Genomic DNA, 13,454 nt, shown 5'->3' with positions numbered 1-13,454 from the left:
CTGTTGCAGCAACCCTAGGGTGTGCCTTCGCACGCTTGTCGAAGATGGCTGTGGGCAACAGCCATCACAGACACGTGTCAAGCAGCAGGATGGCAGACAGGAGGGATAGAAGGTGACCTTCCTTTTAAAGAGACTTCCCAGAAATCTCACAGAACACTGCTCCCTATAGCAAGGTGAGCAGCATTAACCCCATGCTGCTGCTAAGTCGCTTCAGTTGTGTCCGACTGTGCAACCCCATAGACAGCAGCCCACCAGGCTCCTCCATCCCTGGGATTCTCCAGGCAAGAACACTGGAGTGGGTTGCCATTTCTTTCTCCAATGCATCCCTGCATACTAAGTCGCTTCAGTGGTGTCCGACTCTGTGCGACCCTATGGACAGCAGTCCACCAAGCTCCTCTGTCCACAGGATTCTCTAGGCAAGAATACTGGAGTGGGTTGCCATTTCCTTCTCCATTAACCCCATGGGAAGCTGCCAAATGTAGTTTTAAGTAAAGATGCCAATATGTTGGATTGAAAATAAAAGTCCCATTCATTTGAGACAGAGACTCAGAATACGTCATTGGTGGCAAAGAAGAAAATCTACTTTAAGAATTCAACTACTTTTAATTTCTGGAGGTACACAAAAATAATGATGTCTGATGAAGTGATCAAAAAGCTGGCAATTAGAAGGGGAGGTCTCAAACACAATGTGTGCTTCATTTCTTGGATTAACCAAAAACAGGATGCAAACTCTTCATATTTAATAATAGCTTTTATATTTAATAGCTCTCTTGGAAAGTATGGAGACAAAATTTTGCACAGAATAAGAATAGCAGAACAGCCAGACCTATGACCTGATAGACTTTGACTACGGCAATAAGAGATCTATGTAAATGAGAGGGATTATTTCTCTGATGAAAACCTCACATCTGTTCCCAGATATCTCAGCTTTCAGCACAAGCCTATATGGCCCACACATGCACTAACTTATTGAAGCTAGGTTTGGATCTACTCAATTGTCAATCTATCTTTTGATGTAATGAAAATTTATTATCTGCTGTATAAATTAGTATTTCCTTTGGTTGTCCAAAATTTATCTCTAGTCAGCTTGGGGCCCTAAATTTACTATATTCTCTACACTGCTCAAGAATGAAAAGAAATTATTCTATGGTGGGACTTATACATAGTCAATTCTCAAATGGCTAAACCAGGAAAATATAATGGCGTGGGTAAATATGGAATGTTGTTGTTTAGTTACTGGCTCTTTTGCGACCCCATTGACTGTAGCCCGCCAGGCTCCTCTGTCCATGGGATTTCCCAGGCAAGAACACTGGAGTGGGTTGCCAATTGCTGCACCAGGGGATCTTTCTGACCCAGGGATTGAACCCACATCTCCTGCATTGGCAGGCAGATATTTTGCCACTGAGCCACCAGAGAACCCCCAAAATGGAACACAGTGAATTAAAGATCACTCATATTTAAATCCCGTAGCGTTTTGCACTTTGTAGAGCATCTATTACTGCATAATTATGTATTCTTCTGTCCAAAAATTACACATCTGCATATTCTGATGCATCCAGGAAAGAAGTCAAGGTGGAAGAAACCAGCCAAGAGATGGTGGTGTTAAACATCATGCAGATAATTGAGAATGTAATTTTATCCACCATGTTCTATCAGAAAGGACTCAGAGCAGTTGACAAAGGTATATACGACACCATGTGTTAGAGAATTTATCTTATCCTATTCAAACAAATCCTCATGCCAGGGCAAGTGGCACTTTCAGTGAGGTGTATTTGTCTTTGGGAAGTCTGCAACTAGTCAAGACGGACTCTTGGTATGTACAAAACTTTTACAAATAAGGATAATAACAGCTCCCCTGCTGTATCAATAAATCACCACTGTTCCTATGTGAGGGACTGACAGCAGCTGTCAGATCAGAGTTTCTTTGAAATGCCTTATAAATACGATCTAAAGAGCCAGATTGTTCTTTAACAGCCTTGTTATCCTAATGAAATCACTCTGCTTCCTAATCTTTGCTCCAGACACCACCAAGGTTGGGCCAAGGAAGCCCCATCTCCCCAAATGACTCTAAACACCAAGTTTGGATGACAGATTCATGATTGGATCTGCCTCCCCATTAATTTATTTGCAGGAGACACCTGTGCCAGTAACCTCGTTAGGGCTTGGAGCTTGTCCCTAGAAAGGCATGCCTTTCCTCTCACTGAACCCGCTTCCCATAATTCTTAATTATTCTCTATTGCCTGGTGGGGAAAAGGCACATGACATGGAAAATTTTATAGGGTCTAATCATTAACCAGCTCTGTTCTTGAGTGGAGTTCGAGTATTAGAGAAAATGGCCTGTCTCAATCCCCCTAGCTACTTTCAAAATCATTGGCCAAAGGAATTTTCCACGTGTATTTTCTGCTTGAGAGCCGTTCCCTCAAAGAAAGAGCAGATGCTTTCAGAGCACTTAACTTTGTGTCAGGTGCTACTCTAAGCCTGTTATGTAGAATTCATTTGATTCCTCACCTACTGCAGGAGGGAAATTATTGTTATTATTCTAATTTTACAGATAAGAAAATTGAGTCGCAGACACATGGCATTTGCCCTGGTGGTACAGACAGGATTCAAAGATTCAAGGTGTCTGACTCTTATAACCATGCCCTTCTTCCTCTAGAAAAGGGACTTGATGAAAGAGAAGGACAACTCGTGAACTTTGCCTTTTTGGGTTTTGAATATTTCTCCAAACTGTGATGAGGGTAAATGGAGCTCTGAAATATCCCTCCAGCAGCACAAAAGCAAGTTGATCAACAGCAGAGTAAATATTCCAACTGAATTCTAGCAGCTGGATTCTAGCAACCTTTTAAGTATTGGGTTGGCCAAAAAGTTCATTCAAGTCTATTAGATGTTACTGAAAAACCTGAACAAACTTTTTGACCAACTGTATGTTAGCGCTTGGGCTTCCAAGGTGGCAAAGAATCTGCCTGCCAACACAGGAAATACAGGAGATGCGGATTCAATCCCTGTATTGGGAAGATCCCCAGGAGGAAGAAATGGAGACCCACTCCAGTATTCTTGCCTGGGAAATCCCATGGACAGAGGAGCCGGTGGGCTACATTTGATGGGGTATGAAAGAGTTAGACAGAACTGAGCAAGCACATAAACACACACACACACATTAGCTTTTGCCTTCCAGTCCTGTGATTCCCAACCTTGGTTGCACAGTGGCATCACCTGGAAAGCTTTAGAGAATCCCAAATCCTAGCCCCACTCTCCCATCCTCCCTTCTATCTGTTCTTATCTCTATGTATCTCTCTCGATCACCTATCTGTAGCTCTATCTATTATCTATCTCTATGCATCATCCATCTATCTGTCCACCTATCTGTTATCTGTCATAACACACTGCCAAACCATGGCGATGCTATGAACAAAACTAGAAACAGGAATGAAAATAGGGGTGGATGGAGGGAGGTATGTTAGTTAAAGGGGATGTCACTTCTGAGGGGATGACACTTGAGCAGAATGTTGACTGAAGTGAAGGAGCAAGTCTTGCCAATGTCTGATAGAGTTAGTGTTCCCCGCAGAAGAGACTGCAAGTGCAGAGGCCCTGAGATGGGATGATACAAGTGTATGCTGAAGAACAGCAAGGAGCTCAGGGAGGCAGGAGGGCACTTGAGTGAGGTGGAGATTGATGGGTGATGAGACTGAAGATGTGGCCGGGCGCCAGATCATGGTGGGGAGCCTGGATTTCATTCTGAGTGTAGAGGAACCCTGGACAGAGGAGCCTGGCAGGCTACAGTTCATGGGGTCACAAAGAGTCAGACACGACTTACCGACTAACCAACAAAGAGGAACACTTGGAGCAGGAGAATAGCATGGCCTTACTTACATTTTAGAAAGATGACTCTGGCCATGCATATGGAAAACGAACTGGGAGGAGCAGATGGAGAAGACGGGGACTAGTGAGGACACGCAGGTAGTGGTCCAGAAGAAAGAGATGGCTGACTCAGGCAGGGGAGGGGCACGGGCCATGGAGGAAGGGGAAAGGACACAGGACTTCGTGACAGACTAGACGTGAGGTGAAAGGGAATATGGGAGGTCACGGATTGTTCCTAGGGCTTATGCCTGGAAAACTGGATAATATTATTTACAGAGGTTTTAAAAAAAGAAAAAGACCAGAGAGCAGAATGATTATGGAGTGGGACCAGGAATCAAGAGCTCTGTTTAAGACATACTAAGTTTGTTTTCTGGAGAAGTTTGTTTTTAAGCATCCAAGTGGGACTGTCAAGTGGAGAGTTTAATAATCAGGTCTGGAGCTCACGAAAGAAGTCACACATGGAGATAGAAATCTAGAATTCATCAGCATGCAAATAGGTGATTTCTGAATGCTTTACAAGCCTCCTAGATCACATTTAAAAAAATACATTCACTGCTGAACTATTTTACTAATGTATATGTCTAGATGCTTTAATCAAACTTACATGTGACCCAAAATATAATGAATCATTTGTAGGGACCTAGATTCTCCTAGTTCCATCCCAACTTTGAAGTAAATATATTTCCCATTCAGGTTCCAACCTGTTTTTCCTACATCAACCTAAAATCTGTCCTTATCTCCTCTTATCTTTACTAAATCATTCTCACCCCTTTCAAGTGGGTGGAATGATTTCAGAAGAGGATTTTCTTTTACAAAGACACTAAAATCCTTCAATGTGAGTTGAACTATGAATGCCTAGGGATCGGGGTGGTTCAGCGAACTAATAACTGCCTTCTCACCTCTGGGATCCACGTTCTAATACAGCCTTTGATTAAAGTGGCTGTAAATCATCCGTATTATCATTGCCCTTATTATAAAGTGTGCACCACTCTAATTTGTGTCGAGATACTTTATAAAGTTTTTTATCATTCATGTAACTTCTTGCTCATGAAACACTCATTACATCTGCTCCCTTACATCTTCTCCGTCTGAGTGCATACGTGTGAATAGTCTGATGAGAGAGAGGAATCTAGCCGCCATTTGTGTAACGTAAGGCCTGCAAATGGAAATACGCCTGCTTCTCAAAATAGTCAAGGACCATCTCATGGTATCTTACACCCAAACTTCCCTCCCTCTCTGCAGTATGTCTTTCCCTTTTCCTCCACATGGGCACAGTGGAAAATTCCAACGTGTTGACCCAATGTCAAAATTGGCTAAAAGATAGTATAAGTGGTATCATGACATTAGAACATGACAGTATAACATGAAAGTGGTTTTCCAGGACAGAAAATAAAACACAAAGTAATATAGACACTTGGTACCATTTTGTAGCAGTTTCTATGCCTAAAATATCCCTATACCCCAAATCCCCAGCTAACCTCAACTTCCACCTGCTAAGCATCTTTTTCAAGCCAAACTCCAGCTTTAATTTCTCTATTTGCCCACTCTTTTGAATTTCCAAGCTTCTTAGTATCTGTTCCCTTCAGAAAAGGACCCTATTCAGTTCAGTCGCTCAGTCGTGTCCAACTCTTTGCCACCCCATGGACTGCAGCACACCAGGCTTCCCTGTCCATCACCAACTCCTGGAGCTTGCTCAAACTCATGTCCATTGAGCCAGTGATGCCATCCAACCATCTCATCCTCTGCTACCCTCCTCTTCCTGCCTTCAATCTTTCCCAGCATCAGGGTCTTTTCCAATGAGTCAGTTCTTCGCATTCTATAGGATTTACCTTTTTTTTTTTTTTTTAGCTCAAGATTCCTTGACCCAGGAGGAAGAGCACAACACTTTTCAGAACTGGAAAGATTTCCTCACCATCCGCCATACCCACCATGTTTATTTCCACTTCTGTGCTTTGTAATTTTCTCCTTTCCCCAAACCCAAATGTCACCCATATTTTACGATTCAACTCAAACTACATTTTTCTCAAGGGATTCTCCTGGACATCTCCAGAATTTGCTAGTCTCTCCTGTCTCTGAACTATAATATTTATATTCTGTTCCTGCCATCAACTCAATGGACATGAGTTTGAGCAAACTTCGGGAGGTAGTGAAGGACAGGGAAGCCTGGCATACTGCAGTCTATGGGGCCGCAAAGAGTTGAACATGACTGAGCAACTGAAAAATAGTAACAACTTGTAACTTCACCCAACTCCTTTTTAAAATATTATCTAAGACAGTTGGCCTCTGAAAACATAGGCTATATTATATTGGCATTTTCCAGTGTTTTGACCTGGATTGCACAGAGCATATTTCCTCAGGAAATGCATGCTTGTTGATTTCATGTAAGATTAAGTGCATCAATCTCGTTATGCTGAAAAAGCATCTTGACATTTAGATTTTTCTTTTGATAATTTCTACATGAAGAGAACAAAAATCCAACTTCCTGAATTATACACTACCTCAGAGAGCTGTGTGTGTGTGTGTGTGTGTGAGAGAGACTGTGTGTGCATGTTTGTGTTTATATGTGCCGTGGTTATGCCCAGACTCCCCTGCCTTCCAGAAAGTTCTACATCCAATTCTGACTCGTCTCCCTTCTCACCACAGGGCTCACTCTCACCCAGGGCTGCAGAGGATGATGAAGTCCAGCTTGTCAGGATTTGTTATTTGCTAGTTAAATATTCACACCTTTGACAGAGCTGTCAGATTCTTGTCTCCAAATCAAATGAGCACACAAACTGATTTTCCTCTCTCCAGACTGGAGGGCAGTCAGCTAACTCAACTCTCAGAAATAGTTCAAGTAAGTGGCTATGTACCAACCAAAGCCAAAAGAGGGTAACTTTTCATCTAGTGTTCATCAGACTCCTAACAAAGCCTTCACCACATCTTTCTTCTTTAAATTTTTGACCATGCTTCAGGCATGTGAGACTTTAGTTCCCTAACTAGGGATCAGACCAGCAACCTCTGCATTGGAAGGCAGAGTCTTAACCACTGGACCACAGGGGAATGTGCCCTTACATTAAAAAAAAAAAATAATTTCATGTCCTTCCCTAGAAGGGGGCAATGCAGTGGTAAAGGGAGGCTGGAGGTCAGACCATGTGAATGCTTACTGCCTTGACAAACGACATGGAATCAGCCAAGCCTGTGTTTTTACAATGAATGAAGAAGCTAGGTTAAAAATACCCTCAGAGACTTACAGAGACCAATTTGTAAAAGAACAAATAAGAAAATATTGCTAGTAATTAATATTTATAAAGTTAAAGTATACTATAAATAGGACAATATGAGTTGGAAATACAAACAGTACAAGATCTACCGAAGTAAGTAGACGAGTTGGTGATGGACAGGGAGGCCTGGCGTGCTGCGATTAATGGGGTCACAAAGAGTTGGATGTGACTGAGCGACTGAACTGAACTGAACTGAACTGAACTGAAGGTAGATGAAAGTGGATTTCCAAGTAATTGCAGGCTCAGATCATTTTTTAACATTAGATTTAAAAATCAGATAATTTCTAAAACATCATATAAAACATTACTTGTGATGATTTTTGTTTCTAATAGCAACAAGGTAAATATTAACAGGAAAAATTTATTTAAAAAAATTTTTATACAATACTGTTCTCCAGGAGTCTGTTGTAGCTTGCCATTTAGATTGATGGTAAATTATTTGCTGTTACATTTTCAGGGACCAGGACAAGAAGTAAAGGGGGCAACTTACTATAGTCTATTTTGTAGAAATGTTAAAAGCCAAAATTCATGCTGACATGTTGCTAAGTGGCGGGTATTCTCTTTTTCTCTCTGAATTGAAGTGCATAAATATTTGAGTTTCAATATTTCACCGGTCTTGAAATTTTGCTTCCACTCAGAGTATTTTTTTAATAAATAATTTTATACAATAAAAATATCCAATAAGTGAACTATAAAAAAGAAAGATTTTAGGCGGATAATTCTGGGGATAAACAGAAGCCTCAATATGTCGGTCCTCTGGAGCCATCTTCAAGCAAAAAAGACATCACTCTTGAGCTGGAATCTTTTGGTGTTCATAGACCAGTAGGGCCTGGAGGGTGGAGAGAGCAGGTGCAAGACTTTTCTCCTGGTTAATGTTTGACCTGTAGAACATGAATTGGAGAGAAAAGAAATGCTGAGCTGCAAGAGCTTTCTCATAAGAGACCCTGAGGAGTTCTGCACAAGTAGCCTGAGTCTTATTAACTCTCAAAGCTTGGAGAACACACACTTGAAACTGAAGAACTGGAGAACTAGGTCTTAACCAAGAAATACAGAAATATGTATTGGGTTACCTCTGTTAGGACTGAAAAGTGGAATTATAAAACCTGAAAATAATAGAACTTCTAACTTTAAAAAGGTGGAAAGAGGAATGAATAGCAATTTGGTCGAACCAGAGAAAAAGGAAGATAAAAGAAAAAGAAAAAGGAAGGGATAAAAGAAACAACGAATTGAATAAATACCAAATAGAAATACGATAGTACAAGTAATATCTGGACTATCAGCTGTAAAACTAAAGAGAAATGAGTTGAATTCTAGTGAGAGAATGTTGAGCCATGATGTGTTAAAAAGAAAAACTCAGTCATATCATTTATAAGAAACACCTTTCTAAAAAGTGATTTAAAAAATCTCAAAGGCAACAGGATAGACAATGAACTATCTAGTACACATAGAAGAAGAAGGAGGAGAGGAAGAAGGGAGAGAGGAGGGGGAGAAAGTAGAAGCGATGCGAAAGTCAGACAAGGAGGAAATAAAATCCAAGGAACTAAGCAGGATAGAGAGAGAGTATGTACAATAATAATAAAAGGCAACATGCAAAGAAGATACAAAAGTAATAAACGTATGTTATCTAATAGTAGAGCAGCTAAATATATAGAGTCAAATATCTAAAAAAATAATGGCTAAACATATTCATTATGGGTAATTTAAATATGCATATTTGATAATTGGATAACTATAGACAAAAATAACTAAGGACATACATCAAAGAATTAGAAATTACAGCCAATAAGTTCAATACACTATGGATAAAGAACATACTCTGCTTTTATATTTCCATAAAATATTAACAAAAACTGGTTATGTCTTTGAGCAAAAAGTGACTTTAAAGTTCACATCCTCTAATTATAACCCAACACAATTGTAAATAAAAAATAAAAAGATGATCCCCCCAATCTTCACTTTACAAAATACTCTTTAGGTTGGAAGAAGAATATTTAGAAAGCAATGAAAAGATGTATTTCACAGAGCACAACTGTAAATCTAGGATAGTTTATAGCTTTAATAACATTTATTATTAAAATTCAAAGACTACAAATCAGTTGACTCAGTCATTTTAAGAGATATTTTTAAAAATCTGTCTAAGTAAAACAGCAGCAACAAAGAGGGAAAAGATAAAAATAACAAGAAATGAAATAGAAAATAATTAATAGAATTAAAAAAATTTAAATCCTAACTATTTTAGAAAATAAAAAGAGAACTGATCAAATACATAACTGCCTGGGAACTTAAGGAAAAAGAGAAAAAGCAAAAATAATCAAAATTAGTACAAGAAAGGAGTCATAACCACAGAAACAGAAGAGATTGGACATAAAGTTTAACACTAGATTAAATCTATTGAGAATAAAGACAAAATGTAGAAAAATAAATGGTTTCTTAGCAAACAATAAGTAATAAAAATGATTCCAAGGAGTAGAAAGTTTGAAGTAGCATAGAAAATGTTAAAAGGTTATTATTAATCATCTACCCTCAAGAAGGCATCGGACTTTTTAAAAGATGCAAATATAAACACATTTCATATTGTTATAGAAAAAACTCAACATTAAACAGATTCTAATTATCCCAAAACTAATCTGTAAATTTATCACACTCTTAATTAAAATTAAAGTGCAAAAGAAAGTTATATTTTTGAGGAACTCAAAAAATGTATTCTAAATTCAAATCAATAATTTAAAACTTGTAGCAGAAAAAAATAAACTTTAAAAATTAACTACATGTGTCTCTTTCAATTCTGGTTTCCTCAGTGTGTATGCCAAGCAGTGGGATTGCTGGGTCATATGGTAGTTCTATTTGCAATTTTTTAAGGAATCTCCACACTGTTCTCCATAGAGGCTGTACTAGTTTGCAAAGAGACACATGTACCCCAATGTTCATCGCAGCACTGTTTATAGTAGCCAGGACATGGAAACAACCTAGATGTCCATCAGCAGATGAATGGATAAGAAAGCTGTGGTACATATACACAATGGAGTATTACTCAGCCGTTAAAAAGAATTCATTTGAATCAGTTCTGATGAGATGGATGAAACTGGAGCCGATTATACAGAGTGAAGTAAGCCAGAAAGAAAAACACCAATACAGTATACTAACACATATATATGGAATTTAGAAAGATGGCAATGATGACCCTGTATGCAAGACAGGAAAAAAGACACAGATGTGTATAACGGACTTTTGGACTCAGAGGGAGAGGGAGAGGGTGGGATGATTTGGGAGAATGGCATTCTAGCATGTATACTATCATGTAAGAATTGAATCGCCAGTCTATGTCTGACGCAGGATACAGCATGCTTGGGGCTGGTGCATGGGGATGACCCACAGAGATGTTATGGGGAGGGAGGTGGGAGGGGGGTTCATGTTTGGGAACGCATGAAAGAATTAAAGATTTTAAAATTTAAAAAAATAAAAATAAAAGTAAAGCAGATGAAAAAATAAAAAATTAAAAAAAAATAAAATGCAAACATGATGAAAATCCAAAAAAAAAAAAATTAACTAAGCTCTGAAAAATAAGAGTGAAAAGGGGAGACAACTTACAGGAAGTGAAGATTTGCTAAAACAAACAAACAAAAACCATGGTACAACTCAATAATGGACAAATAGTTCAATGGGCAGAATAGAATTTTTAGGTCCAAACCCATTAAAGCTTAGTTTTTGATAAAATGGTACCACAAATTTGTGTTGAAAGAGCAGACGATATAGAGATGGAGTTGACTCACTCTACAGAGAAAAATAAAATATGATCTCTATTAACCTCAAATACAATGACAGACTCAAAATGAATCGGAGAAATGAATGTGGAAGATAAGGTTACCCAGTTAACAGAAGACAAGGTAAAGGAGAAATTTTTGTTATTCAGAGGTAAACTCTAAATAAATCGGGCACAACAGAGGGTGTATGCCACTGCCATTCTTACTCACCATTGCTTTTAAGGTTCACTGTATACAAAAAAAAACCAAAATGATCAGTATAAATATTCGAAAAGAAAAAACATATTTTATTTCATCGTTATGCAACACAAGCTGCTGCAGAGACACACCCTGAAATTTCAGAAAATTTAAGAGATTCGAATTTCTAAAAAGCTGCTAGGTCTGCAGTCCATGGGGTCACTAAGAGTCAGACACGACTGAGCAAATTCACTTTCACTTTTCACTTTCCTGCATTGGAGAAGGAAATGGCAACCCACTCCAGTGTTCTTGCCTGGAGAATCCCAGGGACGGCAGAGCCTGGTGGGCTGCCGTCTACAGGGTTGCACAGAGTCCGACATGACTGAAGTGACTTAGCAACAGCAGCAGCAGCAGCAGAGTTAATACTGGAATTCTAGGTAAGACGGCTTGATGAAAGAAAAATATTTTTTAAAGTCAGTGGTTTTTCTTTATTCTAGCAATGACTAGGTAAAAATAAAAGTGAGAAAAAATGTTTCACTTGTTAATTGACAAAGGATTAACAAATACTTAAAATTATTAAGAAAGCTACAAGACATCTACTAGAAAAACAAATTTATTTGAAGGACATAAAACAAGATTGAAACAATAGAAAGATATAGTATTAGTTTGGGTAGTGCTATAGACTGTTTGGGGCTTCCCTGGTGGCTCAGATGGTAAAGAATCTGCCTGCAGTGCAGGAGACCTGGGTTTGATCCCTGGGTGGGGAGATCCCCTGGGGCAGGGAATGGCAACCCACTCCAGTATTCTTGCCTGGAGAATTCCATGGACAGAGGAGCCTGGCACGCTACAGTCCATGGACTCACAGAGAACTGGACACTACTGAGCAACTCACACAGACACATACACAGACTGTTTGTGTCCCTTCAAAATTCATATCTTGAAACCTAATCCCCAATGTGATGGTATTTGGAGGCGGAGCCTTTGGGAGGTGATAGGGTCATGAGAGGGTAGCCTTCATGAATGGGATTAATACTCTTATGAAAGAGACACAAGAAGGCTCCCTTGCCTCTTCCTGCGGGTGAGGAAATACTTAAAGGATTGCCATCTGTGAACCAGAGGCAAGTCCTCACCAGACACTGACTCTGCTGGCACGTTGATATTGGACATCCCAGTCTATAAGAACTCTGAAAATAAATTTCAGCTGTTTATAAGTCACTCAGTTTATGATATTTCATTATAGTAATTGTAACAGACTAAGACAGGTAGGAAGACATTAAATAATAAAACATCAACTTAAAAAACTAATATAGATATAATTAATGAAGATCCAGTTAGAATCCCAATGGAAACTTTCCTTGGTTGTCTTTTAAACCAGCAATATTCCAAAGACAAAAAATTAGGCTTGAAGAGCCAAGACAAATATGAGAGAGAAAAGTGGCAATTAAAAATTGTTATAATTTTTTAATCAAAACAATATGAATTGGAAGAGGACTAGCCAAATGGACCAGTGGACAAAATATAAAGTTTAGAAATAAATCCTGGGAAATAATGAAATTTATTCACAATCAATTTTGATTCATCCTGATTTTTAAAAAAGGAAACAAATTTTCAAGTAAATTTAGGAGACTATATAAATAACCTGGAGAGAGCAGGCAGAAAGAAAACTGAGAAATTAGGAACATTTATGACATAAATATTTAATTTGGTATGGCAAAATGTATCATAAAGGAAGTAATGCTAATGTTATCCACGTGTTCTTGAGTATTTGACATGCCAAGCACTGTTCAAATGTTGCTGATTCATATCATATTAATGATAGTTATCACAGGATTGTGAAATTTCAAGTGATTTTGACTTTCTTTTATTGATTGGTTGGCTTTAATTTTTTTTTAATGAACAGGTGTTGTTTATATAATCAGAAAAATGTGAAACTAGTTGTATTGTGGAGAAAAGATAAATCTCCTTTATGGTATAAGTTTCCTTGCTCCCATCCTTCATTTTGGGTTCTTGCTGAGAAAATAGTTAAGGATACTTAGACAGTTCATGTCAAATTGCCAGTCAACAAAAACTGTAACCCTGCCATGGATGATTTGATTTTCAGTACCTAAACTTATTTCTAGTTTTCTGTTCTGTAATATACGCTTGGAGCTGGGAGTTAATACTATTCATTGAATATTTACTGTATGTCAGATCTCTTAGGCCCATGATCTCAACTCTTTCTCAGGTAAGAATAATTATCTTCATTGTTTAAGATGAGAAAATGAACACACAAGTTAAAATAAATTAAAATGAAAAGAAAATGAACACACAAGTAAACAGCTAGTTAGTATCACGGTCTTCAATCTAGTCCTGACTAATTTCAGAGGTTGTACCCTTTATCATCGTGCTCTGTCAC

At 38.5% G+C, this 13,454-nt stretch overlaps 1 long non-coding RNA gene across 1 annotated transcript in view; it reads right to left on the bottom strand.

The window, feature by feature from the left end:
* Nucleotides 1–7,466: 7,466 nt before the first annotated feature.
* The window catches only part of LOC138415996 (uncharacterized), a 229,284-nt gene continuing 223,296 nt past the window's right edge, over nucleotides 7,467–13,454 (bottom strand). The window contains exon 6 of the long non-coding RNA XR_011247472.1: nucleotides 7,467–8,002. This is a non-coding gene — a long non-coding RNA (uncharacterized lncRNA). The remainder of the gene's footprint in view (nucleotides 8,003–13,454) is intronic.

Source organism: Ovis canadensis, chromosome 12, assembly GCF_042477335.2.
Source record: "Ovis canadensis isolate MfBH-ARS-UI-01 breed Bighorn chromosome 12, ARS-UI_OviCan_v2, whole genome shotgun sequence".
NCBI classification, from domain to species: domain Eukaryota; kingdom Metazoa; phylum Chordata; class Mammalia; order Artiodactyla; family Bovidae; genus Ovis; species Ovis canadensis.
This window is presented reverse-complemented; position numbering and strand designations above follow the sequence as displayed.